Source organism: Lytechinus pictus, chromosome 3, assembly GCF_037042905.1.
Source record: "Lytechinus pictus isolate F3 Inbred chromosome 3, Lp3.0, whole genome shotgun sequence".
NCBI classification, from domain to species: domain Eukaryota; kingdom Metazoa; phylum Echinodermata; class Echinoidea; order Temnopleuroida; family Toxopneustidae; genus Lytechinus; species Lytechinus pictus.
Genome location: NC_087247.1, coordinates 71,745,628 through 71,771,856, shown reverse-complemented (window position 1 = coordinate 71,771,856; position 26,229 = coordinate 71,745,628). Strand labels below are relative to the sequence as shown.

The window sequence follows — 26,229 nt, the reverse complement described above, 5'->3', positions numbered from 1 at the left end:
CGTTAAATTACGAGAACTTTTTTAGGCTGAAAAATACCCATTAATTATTCCTGCATTCACACCGCCCTGAAACATACCCTTCGGGATAAGTTCCTGAAGTTACGAGCATGCGCAGTATGGTCTGATAAGCAGCAAGGCGCGAAATTCAAAATCACTAGCCCAGCAGCAACCCATGCACGGCGCCGCACCCAACGACACGCTGGGCTAAAAGTTCCCGTAATTTGCTTTCAGACCGCCAAAATACCCACGACCTTGGAAAAATCCCCGCGAAAGTTCTCGTAATTTCGCCAAGTACCTACTATTTATCGGGTATTTTCTTTCGGGGATATTACGCGTAGTTTGCTTTCACACCGCCAAAATACCTGGTATTTTCTGATCGGGGTAAATTTCCCGATCAGAGAATACCTGGAACTGGCGAACTTCGAGGCGGTCTGAAACCACAAGTGAGCGAAGAAGATAGAGGGAAATCAAAGCAGAGAGACTATAGGTGGTTTCAAACCGCCTCGATCACAAGAATCCCCGTTAAATTACGGGAACTTTTTTAGGCTGAAAAATACCCATTAATTATTCCTGCATTCACACCGCCCTGAAACATACCCTTCGGGATAAGTTCCTGAAGTTACGAGCATGCGCAGTATGGTCTGATAAGCAGCAAGGCGCGAAATTCAAAATCATTAGCCCAGCAGCAACCCATGCACGGCGCCGCACCCAACGACACGCTGGGCTAAAAGTTCCCGTAATTTGCTTTCAGACCGCCAAAATACCCACGACCTTGGAAAAATCCCCGCGAAAGTTCTCGTAATTTCGCCAAGTACCTACTATTTATCGGGTATTTTCTTTCGGGGATATTACGCGTAGTTTGCTTTCAGACCGCCAAAATACCTGGTATTTTCTGATCGGGGTAAATTTCCCGATCAGAGAATACCTGGAACTGGCGAACTTCGAGGCGGTCTGAAACCACCTAGAGTCAGGGAGAGAAAAAAGCTTACACGGAATGATGATTAGGTATTACAATTTGCAGCAAGGATACTCAGCTGTATATAACGTTAAAAGTAATTACATAATAAGAAAGAACACATTAAAAAACCGACTTTGGAGAGCATAACAAGCTGGGAAGGACAGAGGCAAGAATGGGCTGGGGATCGATTACAAGTGTGTTCGAATTGAATTGAATTACATAAAATAATAATAAAATAGGGTAGACAGGCAAAAACGTTGTCAAGGATTGAATGCTGACATGCGTGGTTACAAAAGCCTCAGCGTTTAACTTTGTCATTGTACATATGAATTGCATTGGGTACAAACGATTGTCTAAATCTTGAACGGTTACTCTTGGGTGCACGGAGGCGAATGCCTGAGCGGTTGAATCTAAAGAAACTGTGCAATGGATGTGATGAATCATTCATGATTGTATGTATTTTTAGTAACACACGTTTTTCATACAAAGTACTGATGGGGGGAAGATCCGAGTGAATCAGTCTCTGTGCGATTTTCCTGGGTCTTTCGATTTTTTTCAGATTTTTATTTGAGAGATTACCAAAAATGCAAAAAAAATTGAAAGTGAGGATACTCTGAATAAGAGATTGGTAGAAAAGAACCAAGATCCTATTATCTACACGAAACTCCTTGAGTTTCCTCAAAAAGTGTAACCTTTGACATGCCTTGCCTGCTACAATTTGTGTGTTCTTGTTCCAATTCAGTTTATCATCAATAGTGGTTCCAAGGTACTTAAATTCAGAAACTTGTTCAATCATTTCATCGTGAATAATTAATGGCTCATGGGGTTGAGAAGAACGACGAAAATCAAATACAATTTCCTTAGTCTTGTTTACGTTAAGAACTAGGTGATGTTGATCACACCAGTTTACAAATTGATCAACTTCCCTAAGATATGACCTACTGTCTCCTAGGATGAAACCAGTGATGACCGTGTCATCGGCATATTTAATTATTGAACAATTATCGTGGGTGACATTACAATCGCTTGTATAGAGAGAAAAGAGAGTTGGTGAAATTACACAGCCTTGAGGAGCACCTAAATTTAAACATTTGGTGACAGAATTCAAATTATTGCACTTAACCCATTGTGGTCTGTCTATAAGGAAATTGTAAATTATTCTGATAAGACAAGGTGAGACATTCATATTTAGTAGTTTATCTATCAGTATGTGAGGTACTATGGTATTAAAGGCGCTTGAAAAATCTATAAAAACAGACCTGACATAAGACTTGGGAATATCTAAATGCTGATACACGCCCTGAAGAAAGACTAACACTGCGTCTTCGACGCCTCTATTGTTCTGATATGCAAACTGAGCTTTATCAAAAATATCATGGTTTCTTAGACGCCTTAACAATAAACGTTCAAAACATTTCATAGGATTGCATATGAGAGCAACTGGTCTGTACTGGTTCAATTCACTAGGGTTTTTAATCTTAGGAACTGGGATAATAATCGAAGATTTCCAAAGACGAGGAATCCTACCAGTACTCATGATCAATTGGTAAATACATGTAAAAACATAAGCAAGTTGTTGACTACACTTATTTAAAACTTTGTTAGAAATGTGGTCTGGCCCAGATGCCTTATTTACATTTGTCTTTGCAAATACATTCCGTACTTCATGTTCACTGATACAGATAGCCTCACTTGGGTCAAGCATTACATCAGACAACCTATCTGTAATTGCATTATTCTGAATCGAAAAATCATGTACATCGAATCGGGCGTAAAATTCACTTAGACTATCAACAAAATCCTGATTACAATCTATTAATCTCTTTGGCCCGAATCTGAGGAGAAACAGCATTGGAATGAAGGTCGTCTAAACGCTGATTCTGTGATATCGTGATTCATGTTTGTGTTTTGAATCATGATTCAAATCATGATTCAAATCATGATACTGGATTGAGGTCGCATAAACGCAGCCTAATTCGAACATTTTCGTACGTGATTCTGCAGAAACGTCTTTCCAAACGCCCCTTTTTTCGTGTTTCATGTTTGTGATTCTAATCATCAGTCAGTCCGCAAGCCCTGAAAAAGTAGCTTCTTTTATCCAAGTGATATTCATGACTAGAGGGTTTTTGCATAGTTAATGAGCTTGGTGCGAACCAAAACACCTCTTTTTATTCGGCCATTGCTGCTCTAAATATTGACCAAATTTCATATTTTTGGTATCTTTGTAAAGAAGAAGAATCATTCTTTCAGGTCATGTGTTTGGAATTTTAAAAGAATGTTGTAATATAGGAAAAACTTTTGATCTAAAACATGAAACAAAATATTTTTTTCATGTAACAAAAAATGTTTTTTTCACACTTAATTTCTGTTTGGGCACAAATGATATTTAAATCATGATAAAGCTGAAGATCTAAGCTTTAATATGATATTATTTTTATAAGAAGATGTATTTTAGATGGGTCAGCAGCCAGCTTTTCATAGGCCAAGTACATTTTGCAGCTCAAAAACAAGAATACTGCGCTCTGATTGGTCATATGACCACACACCCACGCAAATTCCAATGTACCCCACACTGGGCCTCTGCAAGGTCACACTCACCATGTGGTAATCTCTATAAATTACCCGCGCCTGTTTGTTTTGAAAACAGTATTCAGCCAATCAGAACTCTGGATTTTATGTTACTCAGAAATTTCAGAAATCTCGTCTTGCATCTTGATGGACAAAGCTGGCTGCTGACCCATCTAAAAGATGCCACATATCAAGAGTGACATTGTAAGAAAGTATAGAGTTTGAGCTTTCTGATGATATAAATAATGTTGGTGCCTAAAACACAAAATGTTGCACAATTTGCAAGTGAAAACAGAGGAAGAAAATTCTGTTTGATGCATCTTTTCAGGTTAAAAAATCACTTATTTATCAAAATATTTCATTCAAAAGAAATGACCAATATAAAAGAGTAACATTTACTCTTGCCCATGGTAGAAAAATAATCAATATTACTCAAAGAGAAAGTGGTAAAATTATTTGAGAAAGAAAGTCTCACAATTCACGAGATTTTGCAGGGACATGAATTCAGCCACGAGAGGACTTGGATAAATCTTGCCCATTTGCTCATTAACACAGGGGCTTGCGGACTGACTGTCATGATTATATTCAATTTCGACTAAACGCAATCGTGATTCTGCAGAATCATGATTTGAATCATGATTCAGATCATGATTCTAGGGTAAAAAGTGGCGGATAAACGCACCCTCAGATTAATCAAAAAAGGTGTCCCAATCTGTGCAATCGAAGCTCGCACGCAGTTCTTCGGTAGCGTCGGAGCTCCATACGCGCTGTTTCCTAGCAACTGGTTTGCTCCTTTTCAGCTTTTGGCGATACGATGGTAGAAGCAGTATGTTGTTATGGTCGGAGTTACCCAGCTGTGGACATGTCTTCGATGTGAAAGCATTCGGAATATTACAATAGCATAAATCAAGAGTAGCATCATTACGTGTAGGCTGATGAACAAATTGATTATATGTAGGAAGCACTTCATCTAATTTGCATTGATTAAAGTCCCCCAGAATGATCTTAGCCGAGTCTGGTGACAGTGTCTCAAGTTCGTTGACCTTTGAAGATATTATTCTACTGGTGATATCAACATTAGCATGTGGTGGAATGTATGATACAAGTACGAAAATCCTATTAATCTCCCTTGGCAAGTAAAAAGGTCTAAGTCCAACAATTAGCAACTCGTAGTCAGGTGTACATATATACTCTCTCTTTCACCGTCCAGTTATTGCACCACTTATTATTGACAAACATACAAACACCTCCTCCACGGGATTTACCTGATTCCGAAGTACGGTCACCTCTGGCAACCTCGTAATCTCCAATGTCCAAGGCGCTGTCCGGAATGTTCTCATGGAGCCATGTTTCCGTGAAGCATAGTAAGCATGATTCCCTATACTCGTGCAGAAAACGGACATTTGCACGCAGTTCATCTAATTTGTTGGGTAGGGATCTGACATTACCGAAAACGATAGAAGGCAATGGTGGTTTCACACCTCTCTTCCTCACTCGTTGTCGTACCCCTCCCTTCTTGCCTCTCTTCCGGGGTAGAATTTCACGTGGGAAATCAGCGAAGCCCCGTGGTTTGCTACCCGGGGACTGGGCGGTCCGGTAGAACAACAGTTCGGTACGCGTGTAAGAAATAGATCCTTGAGCATTTTGGGCGTGGCCGTATGAGTACACAGTCATAAAAAGTCGTGAAATCAGTAGAATTGTTAAAAAGATCCGGATCAATAATGAAGCAACACACGAAGAAGGCATGATGGTACATTGACAGTGATGAAAAACGATTAAATATACGATGAAATCAGAGAAATTAAATCCGAAAGATCAGAACAGAAAAAGCCAGTGGTGGTCGCCACAGTGCAGCGCCCTCAACCTAATTATGTGATAGATTTTTACATCATAGCAAATATCATGTCATGTATTTTTTTCATTCATCTCATTTCGCTGCCTCCTTCATTTTCTTTTATTTCCCCTTGGCTGTGGAACTATCCCCCCAGTACGCCAGTGCTTCAACGCAAAGCTTAATGCAAAAAGGGTCCATATTGGGGCCCGTTATAGAGCCCTTTAAATGTTACAGATGAAGAGCCCCCACTGCACGGGGTCTTGACTCTTGGACAGAGCCCCCGGTAGCTTTGGAGATTTAGCAAGTTTATGATAGACTATCATACGAAATTATGTTATATATCCATCTTTCTTCCCGCTCGTTATCTTCAATCCTCAGCAGCCCGGTAGTAATATCTTGTCCCTTCTCTTTATTTTCCAATTTAAATTTTGCCTCATTCCATTCTATCTTCATTTCCCGCTTTTCTTTGCCTTTTTGTCATCTTTAATTTTATTATTTCCCTGTCTTACTAATCATGCTAATGTATTTGTATATCGGGAAAATTTATTTTTTCTTACATGTCCTTCTTTCCTTCCTTTTCCCAAGTTCTTTCCGTTTTCCCTTTTTATGTTTTTTTTTTTTCTTAGTTTTCTTTTCTCCTTTCCTTTTCCCCTTCCTTTTCCCCTTTCCTCTTTTTTCTTTTCCTTTCCCTTTCTTTCTTTCTCCCCCTTTTTGTTTTCTTTTTCCCGTTTTTTATTTTCCCGGTGAACTCCACCAAGGGGGGGGGGGGGCAAGCTGCCCCCCCCCCCCGCCTGTTACGCCACTGGAAGAGTGGATGCAGACAAGGAACGATTCAAAGAAACGTCGGAGCTTCCGAAATTAAAATTCCCCTCTCTCCGTTAACAGGCAGAGAACGTGAGAAGAGCAGGCTGGAGTGGGCAAGGAACAATTCGAAGAAAACGTCGGAGCTTCCGTGCTTCGCGCGGGAGAGGGAAAACTCCTCTTAAAATATGGATCACCTTTCGTGCGCTCATTATTAAGTGTTTCTCACACTTCGCGTGCTCACCACCGCCCCATAAAATGAAATCCTATAGCAAAGCCACTGATTCTAGACTTTAATACTTACCGGGATTTTTTTGCTCTGCCCCCCCCCCCCTCCGATAACAGGCAGAGGACGTATTAAGATGAGCGACAGCAGATAAGAACAATTCAAAGGAACGTCGGACCTTCCGCGATTCTCCCTTCCCTGCACCCCCCCCCCGGAACGCCCTTCCCGTGCTTACTACTGCCACCTAAACTGAAATCCTAGTTATGCCAATAATTCTAGACGGAATTACTGGGAAATATTGGCGCTGCCTCCCCCCCCCCCCCCCTCTGATAACTGGCACCTGTTACGCCGCTGCAACGAGGCGCCTTAAACCACTCGACCGCGGCAACCGATGAAGGGAAAAAAATCGGTCTCGCGGGCCTTCGGTCTTGCGGGCCCTCGGTCTCGCGGACCCTCGGTCTCGCGGACCCTCGGTCTCGCGGGCTGTCACCCCCCGAACCCACCGCGTCATCCGTCATTGCGATATATAGAGCTCACACAAAAATTTGACAAATAAATACAATCATCATGGAGACAATGACCCTGCCCACATTTTGTCTGTGGGTACCAAATTTGATGACAATATGAAGCAGCAGCGTGACTCTACAGAACCTAAAGTATTGTCTAGTATCACCTGTTGGGGAATACAATTATAGAGTAATCTCTGGATATATATTGTAAACCTAACCCTAACACCCCCACCAAAAATGATAGGCATCTTCGCTTCACCTTCTAATATTGCTTCTGTGTGCCAACTGTTATGACAAACTGGAAAATATGCAGAAGTTACAAGTTTTACCAAATTTTCCACAAAAATATGGTTACCATGGTAACCATGTCTTCACCCACTCCAAAATTATTAGGCGGCTTTGCTTTACCATAATGGACCTTCATGCCACATTTGAAGATGATCTGAGAAGAAATGCAGCTGGTAGAGCACTCACAAGGACATCTCTGCTATTTCCTCAAAAACTCTTGTTACCATAGCAACGAAGTCTCCACCCACATCAAAATCAATATGCAACTTTGCTTTACCATAATGGACCTTCATGCCACATTCGACGATGATCGGAGAAGTAATGCAGCTGGTAGAGCGCTCACAAGCATAGGCAATCCAGGGGGGCCCCTTTGGCGGAGCAAAAAAAAAGAAAAAAAGGAAAGAAAAAAAGGGGGGAAAGAGAGGAGAAAAAAAGAAGAGGAGGAAAACGAGTAAATAAAAACAAAGATTAAAATGAGGGGAAGACTTTGAGAATAAAAAGTATCTTTCATGTCACTATATAAAATTTTCGCTCGCGCTTCGCGCTCGCATTGCCTGTTAGGTGATTTACATAACTTGTTCAATATGGAGCTTATATATCAAGTTTGGAAGTCAATAATTATACAAAACATATTTCACCTCGGAAATCGAACTTTCATTATTTTGTGTTTTTTACAAATTGATTCTTATAAAGTGCTCTGTAAAAATGTCAGTTTTATGGTCTGAATATTACCATTTTATGCTCGCGCTGCGCGCTCGCAAATTTTGATTTATCAGGTACTTATTATTTTCATGTATTCCATAAAGTTTTCAAAATATCCCTTTTGAGGTTTGATTGTCTAGACATATCAGCTAGCGCTGCACGCTCGCATTTTGATTGGAGAGTTATGTATGTGTCAATATTGATTACACAACAAACTACTTACAAACCCCTTGTTTTCATGACAGTTTATCAAAAATTTCGGCTCGCGATTTGCACACGCATTAATTCCGCGCCCTCATTATGCATTAATAAACAAGATATAAATTCAATAATTAAATTGTCCTTTTTGTTTCATCTCGCGCTTAGCAAGAGGAATAGAAAGATAGTCATCATTTTCATATGATGACATGTCCTAAGAATGTCCCGGTTCTATGTCAAAACTCAAAGTAATAATAATCATGATAATGAAAATATATCAGCTCTTTATTAAGTGCAATCCATATCGACCTCACAATTTTCCTACAAAGTGCTTGAAATATAGAGCTGAAATTGACCCTTTTTTAGATCGGAATATCAAATATTTTATGCTCGTGCTTCGCGCTCGCTTTGATTTTCATGATAAAAGATGTACTTAGAATGCCTAGATTCTAGGCTTAAATCTGAAACACGCGCATCCATCTGCTCGCGCTTTGTGCTTGCATTATAAATGTAGGAATATCCCCTATTACTCGTCCTTTTCATGATTTACTAAACATGAATAAAGTGTCCCGTTTTTAGGTCTAAATCTCGAATTTTTCCGCTCGCGTTTCGCGCTCGCATCAATATTTGAGTTATATAGCTATCCTGTTCACGATTACAAATATTGATTAAAATTTTCAATTCTTCATATAGAAATGTCAAAAAATTTCAGCTCGCGCTTTGCGCTCGCATTATTTGATTGTTGAAATATTTAACGTCTTCATGGCCAAGTGCAAGCAGTCCTTAACAGGTAGGGCCTACCTTTTCGATTAGTTCAAAACGTATATACAAATTTTCTGCTCGCGCTCGCATTCTTAATGTAAGGAAGATCCCCAATTACTCATCCTTTTCATTATTTACAAAACATGAATAGAGTGTCTCTTTTTTAGGTTTAAATCTCGAAATTTTCGGCTCGCGCTTCGCATCAATTATTAAGATATATACCTATTCTGTTTAAGTTACAAAAAATGCATAGAATTTCCATTCTTTAGGTAAAAGTGTCAAATTTTTTCAGCTCGCGCCTGGCGCTCGCATTATTTGATTATTGAAATATGTAACGTCCTCATGGCTAACTGCAAGCAGTAGGTAGGCCTATACTTTTCGATCAGTTCAAAACGTGTATCAACAATTTCTGCTCGCGCTTCGCGTTCGTAGTATAATCGGGGAAAATATGGCTGAAAAAAATTACGGGCCCCCCCCTATTGGCGAAGGCTGGATCCGCCCCTGCACAAGGACATCTCTGCTATTTCCACAAAAACTTGTTACCATGGCAACGATGTCTCCGCCCACACCAAAATTAATAGGTGGCTTTGCTTTACCACAATGGGCCTTCATGCCACATTTGAAGATGATCGGAGAAAAAATACAGCTGGTATAGCGCTCACATGGACATCTCTGCTATTTCCACAAAATCTCTTGTTACCATGGCAACGATGTCTCCGCCCACACCAAAATCGATAGGCGGCTTCGCTATCACATACTCAACCTTCATGCCAAATTTGAAGATGATTGGAGAAGAAATGCAGCTGATAGAGCGCTCACAAAGAAATCTCTGCGGCGGCGGACGCGGCGGCGCAACGAGGCCAAATCCATAGTATCCTCCGAACTCTGTTCGGGGGATACAATTATGGGAGACTGTGCAAAATAGATAATATACTGCCCACTGGTTATGGATTTGGATCATTCTATCTGATCAGTGGACAGCTTGATGTAATTCAGAGATATTATAAAAATGGGGTACATGTATTTGGGTATTTCTCTATGCAGATCAACTGAAAATGCACAGAAAATATATCAAATATGTGATACATTGAAAGAAACATCCAGAAATTATCTCAACAATTATTTTGATACTAAATAGGTTCATTATTGCGGACTGAAATAATCGCTAGAGGGTATTCATTTGTCTCGCAATCTACTATGGTCAACAATGGTCATCAATTATTTTGATGTTACTGACTGTTTCAAAATAATATTCATAATTCACTTATTTTTCTTTATATAATGGTTCAATAAGGAGACTTAAAATAAAAAAAATGATGCAAAGAATAATGCAGTGATTTAAGTGCTACTGGCGGCAGTGAATAATATATGCAGTGTTGCAAATAAACATTCAAGGATGTTAATGGCAATATTATGCTGTCAAGTCATACAGGTGTACCTTGGTCTGCTTTAGTTCACTATTGCACCAATATGTACAGCGTGTCCCACAAAAAATATTAATGGGACTTTAAGTGAGTACAATGTGAAAATTACTAAATCATATTGTATATTATTCTATAATCGTAAACTAGCATTTGTTTTATACAACTTGCTCAGAGTTTATGCAATATCGTCCATTGAACAGAGATATTAGCCTTCTTTAAGCACTCGTCAGAAAACCTCTCAATCCAAGTTTTGTTATTTCGTTGAATAAAGTATTTTGTCTCCATTCACTCTTATTTTATTTCCCTATTTATATTTTGGGCCCACAACTTGCAGGCTCATACTTAAATTAAAATATATGTATACTATACTAAACAATAACTAAAAGGAAATCAATCGAAACATTTTTTTCAATCTGTGATCTAACCTTAAAGAATTCTGTATTTATTTTTCATGCCTAGTTTGTAGGGATGAAATTTTAGGTCTTTATGTTTAATTCAGTTGAATGTTGATTTAGCTATTTATGGAACATTGTTTCTCCTGCAACTTTGTCAGGGTTCTTGAATGAGACTTTACCTCACCATGTCAATGTTTTCTTGTGTTCGAAATGTTACTCTTCTCCCCAATCGGCCCTTGTTAAGGTTTTTGCTTGTACCCGTTTTCTGTATTAATTTGAGCACATTTCTAAGTATTGACATTTTGCATGGTGCTCACTGATTGCATTTTGCCTCAAACTCATCTTGTACCCTATTCAGAGTTCTATTTGTTTGAGCTTGTCTTAGAACCATGAAGGCCCTCTGCTCGGTAGTGAACTGCTGCCCTACCATAATAATTACGAATGATTGAGGATTGCAGTTTTCTTTTGAACCTAGATGCAATGAAAATGTTGGTATGTTATGAGATGTGTCAAGATAACCTACACTTTGAGACTCCTGTTTCTACAAATACATCTCCCTTTTGTTTGTAATGTATGCACCAATTTCTATTCACCAGATAAATAGTTAGGTCATCTTCAAGTCCTGAAGAAAAGAAAATCCTTGCAGGTTTACACCTGTGGCTGAACGTGAATAGAAAAAAATATTGTAGCTTAACCTGACTGCACATACTACTTAATACAAAACTTGGATGGAGAGGTTTCTTGTTGTGTAATGAACAAATGCTAATATTTTTTTATGATTAGACCATGGGCCCGTAACACAAAGCTTAGCAATGATCATAGAACATTTTTCTACGATTGATTGCATTGACTATAATGCACAATCAATCGTGAAAATCAAGCGTACAATTAATCGCTAACCTTTCATAAATTTCATCCAGTTGTAGAAAATGGATGGTAGTTTACGGGTGTAAAAGTATAAATAATATAATGTTGTATTTTTAATATTATACTCATCTAAAATGCCATTAGATTTTTTTGTGGGACACGCTGTAGGCAGTATCACAGAAAAAATAAAACTGAGAATTGTTGATGATTTATCATTCATAAATGCAACAGACAAATGACCTATCACTTTAAGACTATTGTCTTTCATGCGATGTACCTTGATGATTATTGATTCATGCATGCATGAGCAAATACAATTTGAAGAAAGTATACCAAATCTGAATTTAATAAAAAAAAACATCCCATGCCTACAAAGTTTGATATCTGCTTCTTGAATACAATACCTCAATTGATAAAAATAAGCGAAGAATATGATACCTCAATCTGTAAATATAACCCAAGAATAGCGAAGATCTGTTTCTTTAAAATAATACTTGAATTTCTATAATTTCATTAAACAAGTGGGTTTTCACAGTATGCCTTTAGACTGTAGCTATGGCATTGTTAAAAAATAACAAAAAAAACGTTATGCATGGCCGATCATCAACAAAAGAAGTGTTGGGTATGTAAAATGTGTTCATGTAATATAATTATTGACATTTTAATAAACATTATTTCAGGGAAACAGTACTTTGTTATTTCTTGATCATTTTTTTTTATTGAAGTAGCATATTAAAGAGCAGATACATGTACTGAAATTTTTTAAACATATGACTTTCTTTTTGAAATTTCAAATAGGCCTGCCAAATGTCATTTTGGTATCCCTTCTTCAAATTGCTTTTACACAGTCATGCATAAATTAATAATCATCTAAATTATATCAGATGAATGAGGAGACTAAGCTTTTCAATGAATGGTCATTTGTTTATATTTGTTAATAAGTTACACACTTTTGTTTTATCTGGGACGTACTGTATATTCATGACTCTATTTTCATCCTTCCGGGGGGGCTGTAACACAAAGCTGTTCTCATGATACACATGACTGGTGAACCCTTTTATGCTAAATGAGATGAAACCTACATGCACACATCAAAACAACAAGGTTAGTAAAATAGTTATACAAAACACCAGTGCACCACAGAACATTCATTAGTTGGTTAGGTTATAAAATTTGTATCCGATATATTACTGAACACGTGCAGGTATCAAGCTAACATTTCCAAAAGAACTTGTGATACATAGAGAATATATCTTAAAGATAAAGGTAACTTAAAATATGTTGGTACAAATAAATATATTGTGAATAAAATGAGAAAACATTGATAGTCCATGCAGTATCAGAGTTAAATATTCTTTTTCCCAAAATACTCAAATTTAAAGCATATATTTTTAACTAAGGTTTTACATCATGACCTAAAAGCTTGGCAGAAAAAAAAATGAAGCAAGAAAGATGTATGCAATCAATATATCAAGTATTATGATAACATAGGTTATCTTTCATTAACAGGTTGACATGGTACCTTGCTAGTAAACTCCAACAAGTGGAACGCCTCTGGCAGTCTCGCCTGCATTACGCAATTTAATATAGCAGCAGTGCTAACTTTGAAAACTACTATAAAATAATCATTCAGAAAAAAATCATTCATATAATGACATAATACCACGTTCATTGACCATAAATGACATTTGAACAGAGACTTAAGACTGTCAACTACACCCATGTCCACATTTCATTCACTCTATCCATAAACTTTCAAAGTTGTGATGGCACTTCAACAATTACCCCAACATGGCCTAAGTTTATTGACCTTAACTGACCTTTGACTTGGTTTTGTGACCTGAAACTCACAGGGGATGTTCAGTGATGCTTGATTACTCTTATATCCCAAGTTTTATGAACTAGATCCATAAACTTTCACAGTTAGGATGGTAATTCAACAAATACCCCCAACACGGTCAAAGTTCATTGACCTTTAATGACCTTTGACCATGGTCATGTGACCTGAAACTCATACAGGATGTTCAGTGATACTTGATTACTCTTATGTCCAAGTTTTATGAACTAGATCCATAAACTTTCAGAGCTAGGATGGTAATTTAACATATACCCCCAACACGGCCAAAGTTCATTGACCTTAAATGACCATTGACCATGGTCATGTGACCTGAAACTCGCACAGGATATTCAGTGGTACTTGATTAACCTAATGTCCAAGTTTCATGAACTAAATCCATAAATTTTCAAAGTTATGATGGTAATTCAACAAATACCCCCAACTTGGCCAAAGTTCATTGACCCTAAATGACCTTTGACCTTGGTCATGTGACCTGAAACTCAGGCAGGATGTTCACTAATACTTGATTAACATTATGTCCAAGTTTCATGGACTAGATCCATAAATTTTAAAGTTATGATAGTAATTCAACAAATACCCCCAACTTGACCAAAGTTTATTGACCCTAAATGACCTTTGACCTTGGTCACGTGACCTGAAACTCGAGTAGGATGTTCAGTAATACTTGATCAACCTTATGCCCAAGTTTCATGAACTAGGTCCATATACTTTCTAAGTTATGATGTCATTTCAAAAACTTAACCTTAGGTTAAGATTTGATGTTGACGCCGCCGCCGCCGTCGGAAAAGCGGCGCCTATAGTCTCGCTCTGCTATGCAGGCGAGACAAAAATCTATATCAATCACTTTGTAAACATCATGTTATTGTATTGCATAAATCTTACATTATCTAAGTTTACTCTTGTCAAATATCAGAATAATAAATAGCTAGAGATACATTAAATCAACTCAGAAAGATTGGCACATTAATGGTTAAGAAGTAAATCACATTTAGTATAGACAAAGGTGGGGTGGGGCCTTTTCTCATTCTTATTCTTCTTTTAAACTTTCAAATGTATAATGACATTTCACATATTATTCTTAGTTAAGATTTCAATGTTGCCGCTGCCACCACCGTAAGGCTAAGGTCACAACTCCAAAATTTAGCCTGCTCGGCGACCAGGCGGCGAGTTTTTAGCCAATTTCGCCCGGGCACCAATGGTTTTTGGGGCATCGCTCGGTCGCCGCTCAAGATTTAGCGCGGAGTTAAAATTCTGGTGGCGCCTGCTCACTTTTCACTCGCCGCCGGAAATACGCTTGTCGCCCGGTTGGTCGCTGCGCGGGTGCCGACGTAATCGAGCGGTTGGCGTAATGGCGTTGAACGATTTAGGTCGAAAATTGAACGCGTTGGATCAACAGCTGTCGAGCGGGTCATCGGCCAGTCAGATATCGGTCGATGATCTCACGGCGAATTCAAGATCGGACGGGAAATTACCTAAAAATATGCCGGTGGGGGACCGCCCGGGATTCGGTGGGTCGTCAGACGATCACTGCTCGGATGCCAAACAGATAAGTTTCCCGGTTTGACCCACATTTGGCCTTGAGTGATGGGTAATGGACCGGGCACTGCTCGGCCACCGCTAAGTATTTTTACAGCCCGCTCGACTTCTACAAAAATCGTTCGGCAATTCCTAAATTCCAGCGGCACCCGAGCAGGCTCAGTCAGTCTGCAATGAGCAAATGAGCATGATTTATCCAAGTCCTCTCATGGCTGAATTCATATCCCTACAAAATCTCGTGAATTGTGAGACTTTTCTCAAAGAATTTAACCATGTTCTCCTTGAGTAAAATTAATTATTTTCGTACCATAGGAAAGAGTAAACGTTACTCTTTTATATTGGTTATTTATTTTGAATAAAATATTTTGATAAATAGGTGAATTTCAGGCCTGAAAAGAGGCCTCAAACAGAGTTTTCTTCCTCTGTTTTCTCTTGCAAATTGTGCAAAATTTTGTGTTTTGGGCACAAACATTACTTATATCATCAGAAAGCTCAACTCTCTACTTTCATACAATGTCACTCTTGATATGTGACACCTTTTAGATGGGTCAGCAGCCAGCCTTTTCCATCAAGATGCAAGACGAGATTTCTGACATTTCTGAGTAGCATAAAATCTAGAGTTATGATTGGCTGAATAACGTTTTCAAAACAACAGGCGCGGGTAATTTGAAGAGATTACCACATGGTGAGTGCGACCTTCAGAGGCCCAGTGTAGGGGGAACATTGGACTTTGTGTGGGTGTGTGTGTGGTCTCCATGACCAATCAGAGCGCAGTATTCTTGTTTTTAAGCTGCTAACTGTACTTGGCCCATGAAAAGCTGGCTGCTGACCCATCTAAAATACCTCTTATAAAAATTATATCATATTAAAGCTTAGATCTTCAGCTTTATCATAATCTAAAAATAATTTGTGCTCAAACAGAAATTAAGGCTAAAAACAACAACTTTTGTTGCATGAAAATAATTATTTTGTTTCATGTTTGAGATCAAAAGTTTCCCCTATATTGCAACATCTTTTTAAAAATCCAAACACATGACCTGAAAGAATAATTTTTCTTCTTTATAAAGATACCAAAAACATGAAATTTGGTTAATATTTAGAGCAGCACTGGCCGAATAAAAAGAGGTATTTTGGTCCGCACCAAGCTCATTAACAATGCAAAAACACTCTAGTCATGAATATCACTTGGATAAAAGAAGCCACTTTTCGAGGGCTTGCAGACTGACTGGGCTACTAATCGGTCGGTAGCAGCTCTGAGTTGTGACTTAAGCCTTAAAGCAGTGCCTACAATATATATCTCACTTGTGCTTTGCAGGCGAGACACAAAATGAATTAGGCATGCTGCTTTGGTTCCGTATACATGGTCCCTGATCTTTCATTAAAATACTTAACTTCAAAAAAATATTCATGAATGATATACCTGGCAAGTAATTTAAATAATCAATTTATGTATTGGGTATACAAATCTACTATACTTGACATATATTGGTAATGCATTAGCAAGAAGCCTTGGCAATGATCAGAGACTTGAATGGAAACAACAGGCAAAAGGCAGTTCTACTCTGCTACCCCACCTTCAAATACACACACACACCCTCACACAAACACACATATATATATGAGTGACATTTAAAGAAGAGAAGAACAAGTTTAGGGAAGAAATGGAGAAGAGAAAAGAGAAGAGCGAGATAGAAAGAAATTGCTTCTGGTAAGGTATGGAGTTAATCATCACAACTGTAAATACATAGCCCCAAATATAATGAGAATAACTATCGTGATACAAGGACAAGAAATAAAGATAAGAATAACATCTAGATAAAAATATATTAGACCTGATGATACTGGTTAAAAATGGCTCAAAACACAATGGGAGTACATGTACATAATAAGCAAACAAATACAAAGAATGTAGTCACAGTGCAAAGTTGGAACAATATAACCACTCTATGCCATACAAAATTGCAAAATAAGAGTATTTTCTACCAGTTATTGCATTGGCCAATAATCATGTTTTGAGTTTTATATCACCTAATAAATTCAGTCTTCAGCATAATTCAAGTAGTTCATATAATTTCCTACAGTGAGAAAAAACAATTAAATAATGAAATAAAACACAGCTTATAAATATATTCATTTATGTAACACATCGATGAATGAACATCTATCATAGTCCAAGCAAACAGTTTCTTCATTCAATGCTAACCAAGCCATTTAATGGTTTACTTACTTCACAAACTAAATGATGATCTTTATAACTCATATTTCCTTCGCAAACATAAAAGAGAAAATTGTGCATCTTTAGTATTACAGCCAAAAATATTGAGAAATTAAGTCAAGGCATAAGCGATGTTGTGTCTCGCCCACTTGTGAAAATAACCAGAAATATCGCTATTTGCAAGGGCACTCAACAAAATTGTATCAAAAGTTCATTGTGAAATAACTGAGATGGAATAACATTTGTCATAAGAGTCTTGCACGTACAATCCAAGTTTGGTTGGAAAGTGACTTTTTGTTGCAAAGTTATGTGTCATAATGTTTGTGATGGATGGACAACATTTGGATCCCTTAGTCTCTTTTAAAATTCTTTGTTTAAAATCCTTATGTCTTGTTTATATTGTTGACTAAATAAAAGTTAAAAGAATACTATATTCAACTATATGAATCAGAGATTACAAAAACACTGACTTCACAGAAATATGCTTACTAACAGTTCATGATCAAGAAAAAGCAAGAAAAGATATAGAAAATGGGAATGAAATGAGACAGGGAAAGAGAGTGAGTGAAAGGGAAAGAAAAAGAAAAGAGAAATTTACTGTAAAATACCTTGATCAGCTACAAGTACATTGTATAGCTTACTCAAAAAAATCTTGCACAATACTTCTTACACAACATACCTCAGTATTTCTGCTTTTCGATACTCCTTGTCACTAACAGTACATAATGAAGAATATAAAGACAAAGTGTAAAGAAATATGAAATCAACCTTAAACCCCCTGCATAACACTAGAATTTTACAAATTTCTATACAAAATTCTTTAGGGTATACTGGAAGAAAAATAAGGAAAAGTATCTGTTAATGTGAGGTATTGATTAATGTTAAGTTTGTAGATAATTTCAATAACACAATTTGTTTAATCATATTAATACATTGCTTTAAGACTCAAACAAGAGCAAAACTAAAAGAAAAAATTATAGAAGTGTTCATGCGTGGATAAATCATATCTGCAATTTGATAATTTTTGAAGCAAAGTCAATGTGTAGCAAAAATGCTAAAGAAACAAAAAAAAAGCAAAAGTAAATGGAAAGATAGTTTATGGACTATATAACATGCTTCAGCAGAGTTTTCCCTTGGATTTATTTCATGTAGATAAGGTAAAAAGTTGGCAAGACACACGGGTTGAAAGAAAAACTCCACGATGATAATAAAATAATTCAATAAAGGCAGAAAAGTAAGAGAAACCAAATGGTGAGTGATTGATCTACATGTAAATGGCGATCAGTCTACAGATAAAAATTGTCAAAAAGAGAGATATATATAAAAGGAACAAAAACAACAAAATATATACCGGGTAAATAAAAAAAAATAAAAAATCAATTATGTTACCGGATTTTTTTTCATTTACAATTGCTAAGAATGCTATAAGGTATATTTTTACAACAAAAATCAGCCTTCAAGGACCTTATTAAATGAATAAGAGCAAAAAGTATGATTTTTTTTCAATAAATAATCAAAATTAATTAATTGAATACATGAATTTGGTGCAATTTACCTATGCGACCGCATAAATTATGTCATTCTCTACCTCCGTGCGTGCAAATTTTTCGTCGTGATTGTAACAATTTGATTAACATTCTGCTAAGATGAATGGGGACTGGGAAGTATGAAGCCAGCAGATGATTTTAGGAGTCTAAAGAATTTACAAAATTAATTGTCATAGTTTTTCTAAACCCTGCACCTGCAATGGCTTTAATATTTCATTACTTTTCTTTTTATGACAAATGAAGAAAAGAAACACATGCAGAATATCATCTGGAGCAGAATGGTGGCCAGCGATATATTAGATGGATGTCTTTTTAATAGAATTATTACCTTTTGTCTCTTAGGAGATGATTTTTCAGTATCTAAATGTTGTATTTACTTACTCTGTCAGTGCTCGCAACTGCAGTTCTATTGGGTAATGATCACTCACAAGTTCTGCCTGATAATCAAAATAAAATTGAGTAGGTTAAATATATCTGTCTGATATAGGACACTCCTGGCACTCAACAGTCATTACCCTGGCTTCAGCATAGCTGTCAGCTGGGTGCTTAAGTATTTAAATGCCAGGTACTCTCCCGAGGTCAAAGGTATCAATGCCTTGGCTAAAGACATTTTTGCCACAGCAGGGGTGGTATTCTGAAAATTGTTTCAACTTTTTTTGTAATTATTCTTGTAACTCAGCAAAAATAAATCTCAAATCGGTATAGGACACCACCTCCCCCTTATATGCTTAGGTCAACCAATAGAAGTATCTCTTCTGCTTCTGTAAAAAAATCTGAGCACATAATTTACATAAGGTGTAATTACCCTTGCGCCCTTGACGCTTATGCTTGTGCGCTACTGTGCTAAGAATACATGTGACTGTTCCTTGAAGGCATATTTTCTTTAAAAAGATTCATCATCTCGAATGAGATCTTTAATTGCTGAAAAGTCTGCCAATCCATCTCTGCAATGTATTTGGAATATCTCCTTTTTTAAAAGATGTTCTTGCAGGAGCCAGCAAGAAACTTTTATTGTTGGCCAAGAAATAACCCATGCAACAATAGCCTCTTACCACCTCTTGTAAATGTTATTGTAATTCACAAGGAAGTAAAAAAAAAAGATAAAGAAAATTTGCGTCATTTTTAGCTTTACAAATATTTCAGCTCTGACGACATACACACTCAGTGAAAGCTACAAGTAAATTTACATGTCAAGTCTTCATTAGATTTGTCCTAGATGATGATGTCAAAACCAATTTGATGTGCTGCTGAAGCACAGATGACATATGCATAAAAGAGAAAGTTTCATGGAGATATAGCGCGTTGCAAAGCTGTTGCACTGTGAGCTGGCTTGCGATGCAATTGCATCTCAGTGTGCGCCAGGGCTTAACATATTTCTTAGAAAAGACCACTTACATATTTTGATACAATATTAAAGATTGTGCTGACAGTTGCTCAATACCATGACAAGTGGATATTTGTTTCATTTTACAACATTTTGTCTATGGGGTATTGCTACATATGATACTTATATTGATTTGAGGTTAATATACAGTAACAATATCTACTACTACTACTACTACTACCACTACTACTACTACTAATAATAATAATATTAATATCAATAATCCTACGATGACGCATTACACCCCTGGCAGTCGCTGGCACTACATAAACATAATTTTGATAATACAGTATACATGTATTAAAATACAGAGGAAAAAATAACAGAATGAATTGTAAAACAAGTGGAGCGCCTCTGGCAATCTCACCTGCATCGTGCGATTCAATCTAGCAGCAGTGCTGACTTTGAAAACTACTATAAAATAATTCTTCACAAAAACACCATTCATATTATGATAAAATACTACGTTCATTGACAATAAATGACATTTGACCTTGATCATGTGACCTAAGACTTGTCATTGATACTTGATTACCCCTATATCCACATTTTATAAACTATATCTATAAACTTTGAAAGTTATAACAGCAATCTAATAACTAGAGATGCTCGGCGGGTCGCGCGGCCGAGCACATGTATCCCCCGAACCCACCGCGTCATCCATCATTGCGATATAAAGAGCTCACACAGAAATTTGACAAATAAATACAATTGTCATAGCGACAATGACCCTGCCTACATTTTGCCTGTGGGTACCAAATTTGATGACAATAATATGACGTATCAGCGTGACTCTGCAGAACCTAAAGTATTGTCCACCAGTATCACCTGTTGGGGAATACAATTTTAGAGTAATCTGGATATATTTTGTAAACCTAACCCTAAGACCCCCCACATTAGTGTACCTAAGGGCGGGGCAGGGGGGGCAGGGGGGGCAGACTGCCCCCCCTGACGAGTCACAACAAATGCAAGGGACGTATCTCTGCCCCCCCTGACGAGTCAAAACTGATCCCTGACGAGCTAAGTGGGCGCCTCCTTTGACTTTGAAGACCTTTTTTTTTTTTGCTTGTCAATTTTTTTTCTGGTGCAAAATGTCCTTTATTTGTGGTTGAAGACCTTTTTTATTTTTGCTTGTCAATTTTTTTTCTGGTGCGAAATGTCCTTTACTTGCGGTTGAAGACCTTTTTTTTTTTTGGCGGACGAATTTGCCCCCCCCTTTGGAAAATCCTAGGTGCGCCACTGACCCCCCACCAAAAATGATAGGCATCTTCGTTTCACCTTCTAATATTGCTTCTATGTGCCAACTGTAATGACAAACTGGAAAAAAAGCAAAGTTACAGGTTTTACCAAATTTTCCAAAAAAATATGGTTACCATGGCAACCATGTCTCCACCCACTCCAAAATCATTAGGTGGCTTTGCTTTACCATAATGGACCTTCATGACAAATTAGAAGATAATTGGAGAAGAAATGCAGCCAGTAGAGCACTCACAAGGAAATCTCTGCTATTTCCACAAAAACTCTTGTTACTATGGGAACGTTGTCTCCGCCCACACCAAAATCAATAGGCGGCTTTGCTTTATGGACCTTCATGCCACATTTGAAGATGATCGGAGAAGAAATGCAGCTGATAGAGCGCTCACAAGGACATCTCTGCTATTTCCACAAAAACTCTTGTTACCATGGCAACGAAGTCTCTGCCCACACCAAATTCAAAACACAGCTTTGCTTTACCATAATAGACCGTCATGCCACATTTGAAGATGATCGGAGAAGTAATGCAGCTGGTAGAGCGCTCACAAGGACATCTCTGCTATTTCCACAAAATCTCTTGTTACCATGGCAACGATGTCTCCGCCCACACCAAAATCTATAGGCGGCTTTGCTTTACCATAATGGACCTTCATGCCAGATTTGAACATGATCGGAGAAGTACTGCAGCTGGTAGAGCGCTCACAAAGACATCTATGCTATTTCCACAAAAAATCTTGTTACCATGACAACGATGTCTCCGCCCACACCAAAATCCATAGGTGGCTTTGCTTTACCATAATGGACCTTCATGCCACATTTGAAGATGATCGGAGAAGAAATGTAGCTGGTAGAGCGCTCACAAGGACATCTCTGCTATTTCCACAAAAACTCACTACCATGGCAACGATGTCTCCGCCCACACTAAAATCGATAGGCGGCTTCGCTTTACCATATTGGACCTTCATGCCACATTTGAAGATGATCGGAGAAGAAATGCAGCTGGTAGAGCGCTCACAATGACATCTCTGCTATTTTCACAAAAACTCTTGTTACCATGGCAACGATGTCTCCGCCAACACCAAAATCGATAGGCCGCTTCGCTATACCATACTCAACCTTCATGCCAGATTTAAAGATGATCAGAGAAGAAATTATTTCTTCTCTGATCATCATCTGTATTTCAAATACAGCTGATAGAGCGCTCACAAGGAAATCTCTGCGGCGGCGCGACGAGGCCAAATCCATAGTATCCTCCGAACTCCGTTCGGGGGATACAATTACCTCCAAAATGGCCAAAGTTCAATGACCTTAAATGACCTTTGACTTTGTTCATGTGACCTGAAACTCGCATAAGATGTTCAGTGATACGTGATTACTCTTATGTCCAAGTTTTATGAACTAGATCCATACACTTTTAGAGTTATGATGGTTATTCATGAACTTTCAAAGTTATGATGGTAATTCAACAAATACCCCCTAAATGGCCAAAGTTCATTGACCTTTGACCTTGGTCATGTGATCTGAAGCTTTCACAGGATGTTCAGTGATACTTGATTACTCTTATGTCCAAGTTTCATGAATAAGATCCATGATTGTAATTCAACAAATACCCCCAACTTGGCCAAAGTTCGTTGACCTTAAACGACCTTTGACCTCAATCGTGTGACCTGAAACTCACACAGGATGTTAAGTGATACTCGATTACTCTTATGTCCAAGTTTCATTAATCAGATCTATAAACTTTCAAGTTATGATGGTAATTCAACAGATACCCCAAACTTGCCCAAAGTTCATTGACCTTTGACCTTGGTCATGTGACCTGAAATTCGCACAGGATGTCCAGTGATACTTGATTACTCTTATGTCCAAGTTTCATGAATCAGATCCATAAACTTTCAGAGTTATGACGGTAATTCAACAGATACCCCCAACTTGGCCAAAGTTCACTGACCCTAAATGACCTTTGTCCTTGGTCATGTGACTTGAATCTCAGGCAGGATGTCCAAGTTTCATGAAATAGGTCCATTTACTTTTAAAGTTATGATGACATTTCAAAAACTTAACCTTGGGTTAAGATTTTGATGTTGATTCCCCCAACATGGTCTAAGTTCATTGACCCTAAATGACCTATGACCTTGGTCATGTGACCTGAACCTCAGGCAGGATGTTCAGTAATACTTGATTAACCTTATGGATAAGTTTCATGAACTAGGTCTATATACTTCCTAAGTTATGATGTCATTTAAAAAACTTAACCTTCGGTTAAGATTTGGTGTTGACGCCGCCGCCGTTGGAAAAGCGGCGCCTATAGTCTCACTCTGCTTCGCAGGTGAGACAATAAAATGACATTGCATAAATCCAGAATGAATGAGGAAAATTATGAGAGCCATGGTATAAACAGGAACATAAAGCTACAATAATAGATCGTAAAGTAAGGGATAAGTTCAAATAACTAAGTACTTGACAGACATAATGGAGGAAACTTGTCAGATTCAGAAAAGTGATATTATACCCAACAGATGGACAAGCAAGGGAAAAGGTTTTTTTCACTCCATGAGTGATGGGATATAAGGAACACCTTTTCGGATTATACATGTAACCTGGAAAATTAACTTACACATTGACCCCCCCTCGACAAATTGCTCACTACGCTGTTGCGCAAATTTTTTTGACCGCGCCGCTCACTAACTTTTTACTTTCAAGTTTTGCGCTTCCTTTGAGACAAAATCTGCAACCTCCAGGTCAGCGATTTCAAAATTACGCAAAATTTTGTAAGTGCGTGTCAGACCAAAGATTGCTCAAAAACGTGATTATGTGTACAAAGTCAATGCAAATTGTGTTTTTCAACCAAAAATCTTAAATGTATGATTATTTTTACATTTGTTGGTTTAAATGGATTTATTTTATGCTATTTATGATCACAGAAGGGTACCCGATAAAGTTCATAAAAAAAAACAAAGGTTTGAAAAAAAAGAAATATATAAGAATTAAAAAAACAATAAACACATAAGAAAATGTTTATACTTTGGCAATTTTTTGTCGATATTTGTTAGAAAAATTGATACTCTCACAAAAAATTAGCATTCTCCTAGCTATACAAAGGCAAAACATACACACACAAAATTTAGAGCAAATTTTATATGCTTATTCGCATAATTAACAATAAAAATAAAAGTTTGAAAAAAAGAAAATACATAAGAATTAAAAAGACAATAAACACATAAGAAAATGATTATACTTTTTATAAAATTTTTGTCGATATTTGTTAGAAATATAAAAATTGATACTCACACCAAACAAAAATTAGCATTCTCCTAGCTATACAAAGTCAATTAAAGGCAAAAATATACACACAAAAAAAAATTTAGGGCAAATTTTATATGCTTATTTGCATAATTAATAATAAAAAATATAAACAATCAATTTTTTTCAAAAATTTGACAATACAGTCTTGCAGTTTACTTCCAGCTCTATACGGGTCCAAATTTTTTCGACGATCGCGCGATCAGCGGCCAAGATCTTAAGGCGTGGGATCAAATTGACCCCCCCAGTATATCTTGGTCTGAAATAGCCCAGTTAAAATGGTAAAAACATTAAAGAACCTACCTCACTTTGATTGAGCTCATACATCAGATCAAAGCGGAACACTTTGGCTGAATAAGGTACAATTCCTTCCTTCATCTCCTTGCCACTAATCACAAACCTGACAAATAACGTGACAAAAATATATGATAAATCAGATTAACAAAAATATTGCAAATCTATACTTTTGCCTTCTAAACTCTCGATAACTCATCATAGAAGTTTGGGAGGTAAATTTTTTGGCATATATATCAATTCTGGGACTGCTGGAAGAAATGTACATTTCATAATTTTAAGTAATTTTCATAATTTTGCCTTATTTTTATATTCTGTTCAGACTAGTCCTATCCTTTTAGACATCTACAAATGGCAAAGTGTGGGGACAAGAATTCAGAATAAATTCAAATTAATTTTGCAGTGGCAAAAAATCAAGAAAAATTATAAGATTTTAACAATGAAAGATATGATGAACAAATTTGTACATTGGAATGGATGGGCCTGTAATAGAAGTTAAGTAGATCTAATTATCACATTCTTATCAATTAGCATGAAATGTGTAGGTAAATAATTGTTAATAACCTAGAACTCACCTATCATAAGCACAATCAGTACCCTTGACTGTAGTATCAACATCATTGTTTATGAGCCAACAGAAACGAGAATCACTCTTCAGGCGAATATTAGACCATCTTTTCTTAGCCACATACGAACAGTCAGCATTGAAATCTCCAGCAAAAATGACATTCTAGGACAAATACACAATGTAACTGTTAACCAAAGATATCTTCTCTCTTTTTTTTTGCGATATGTGACTCGTCATGTCCAATTCAGACAGAACTCGCTCGATACCAACTTGAGAAAATGGGTAAAAATAAAAATGCTAAAAATCTTCAAAAATGTTGAAACGTTTATTTTTACATTTTAGGGATGATTAATGTTTCAAGTATACTCTGTTAAAAAATCAATCGAAAATGATAACGGGAAATTGTCGAAAAAGCAGTTTTTCTGCGAGTGTTTTTTTCGGTCAGTTCAAACTTTTCTGACACTCTGCTCGTTCAGCAAGCTCTAATCTTCGCGCTGTACTAAGCTCCGCCCCTAGCAACGTACGCCATTGTTGATTGGCTATTCATAGTCACGTGAGACCGGCGGCGATTGAAGAGGATTAATTAGCTGAAATCGATGAGCTAGAGCTAAGCTTAAGCCATTTAAACTCGCGTTTTAATCAGACATTTATAACTGAAAGATAGATTGCATGTATTCTACTTTGCATTATTGTCATGATACTTGTATGAATTTTGTATTTTTGTTGGAAATGAGAAAA

General features: G+C 37.3%; 1 long non-coding RNA gene across 6 annotated transcripts in view; it reads right to left on the bottom strand.

The window, feature by feature from the left end:
* Nucleotides 1-25,655, bottom strand: part of LOC129256743 (uncharacterized) — a 33,632-nt gene extending 7,977 nt beyond the window's left edge. The window contains exons 1-6 of one of the 6 annotated variants that reach the window (XR_010293181.1): nucleotides 25,499-25,655; nucleotides 24,933-25,029; nucleotides 19,070-19,125; nucleotides 17,821-17,853; nucleotides 17,154-17,191; nucleotides 12,505-12,610 (exon numbers count right to left, since the gene is read on the bottom strand). This is a non-coding gene — a long non-coding RNA (uncharacterized LOC129256743). Of the gene's footprint in view, nucleotides 1-7,533; nucleotides 7,553-12,482; nucleotides 12,611-16,954; nucleotides 17,002-17,153; nucleotides 17,192-17,820; nucleotides 17,854-19,069; nucleotides 19,126-24,932; nucleotides 25,030-25,498 lie in introns of those variants that run through there. The other 5 variants (XR_010293178.1, XR_010293180.1, XR_010293177.1 and 2 more) reach the window with 5 other exon arrangements.
* Between the last annotated feature and the right edge of the window lie 574 nt (nucleotides 25,656-26,229).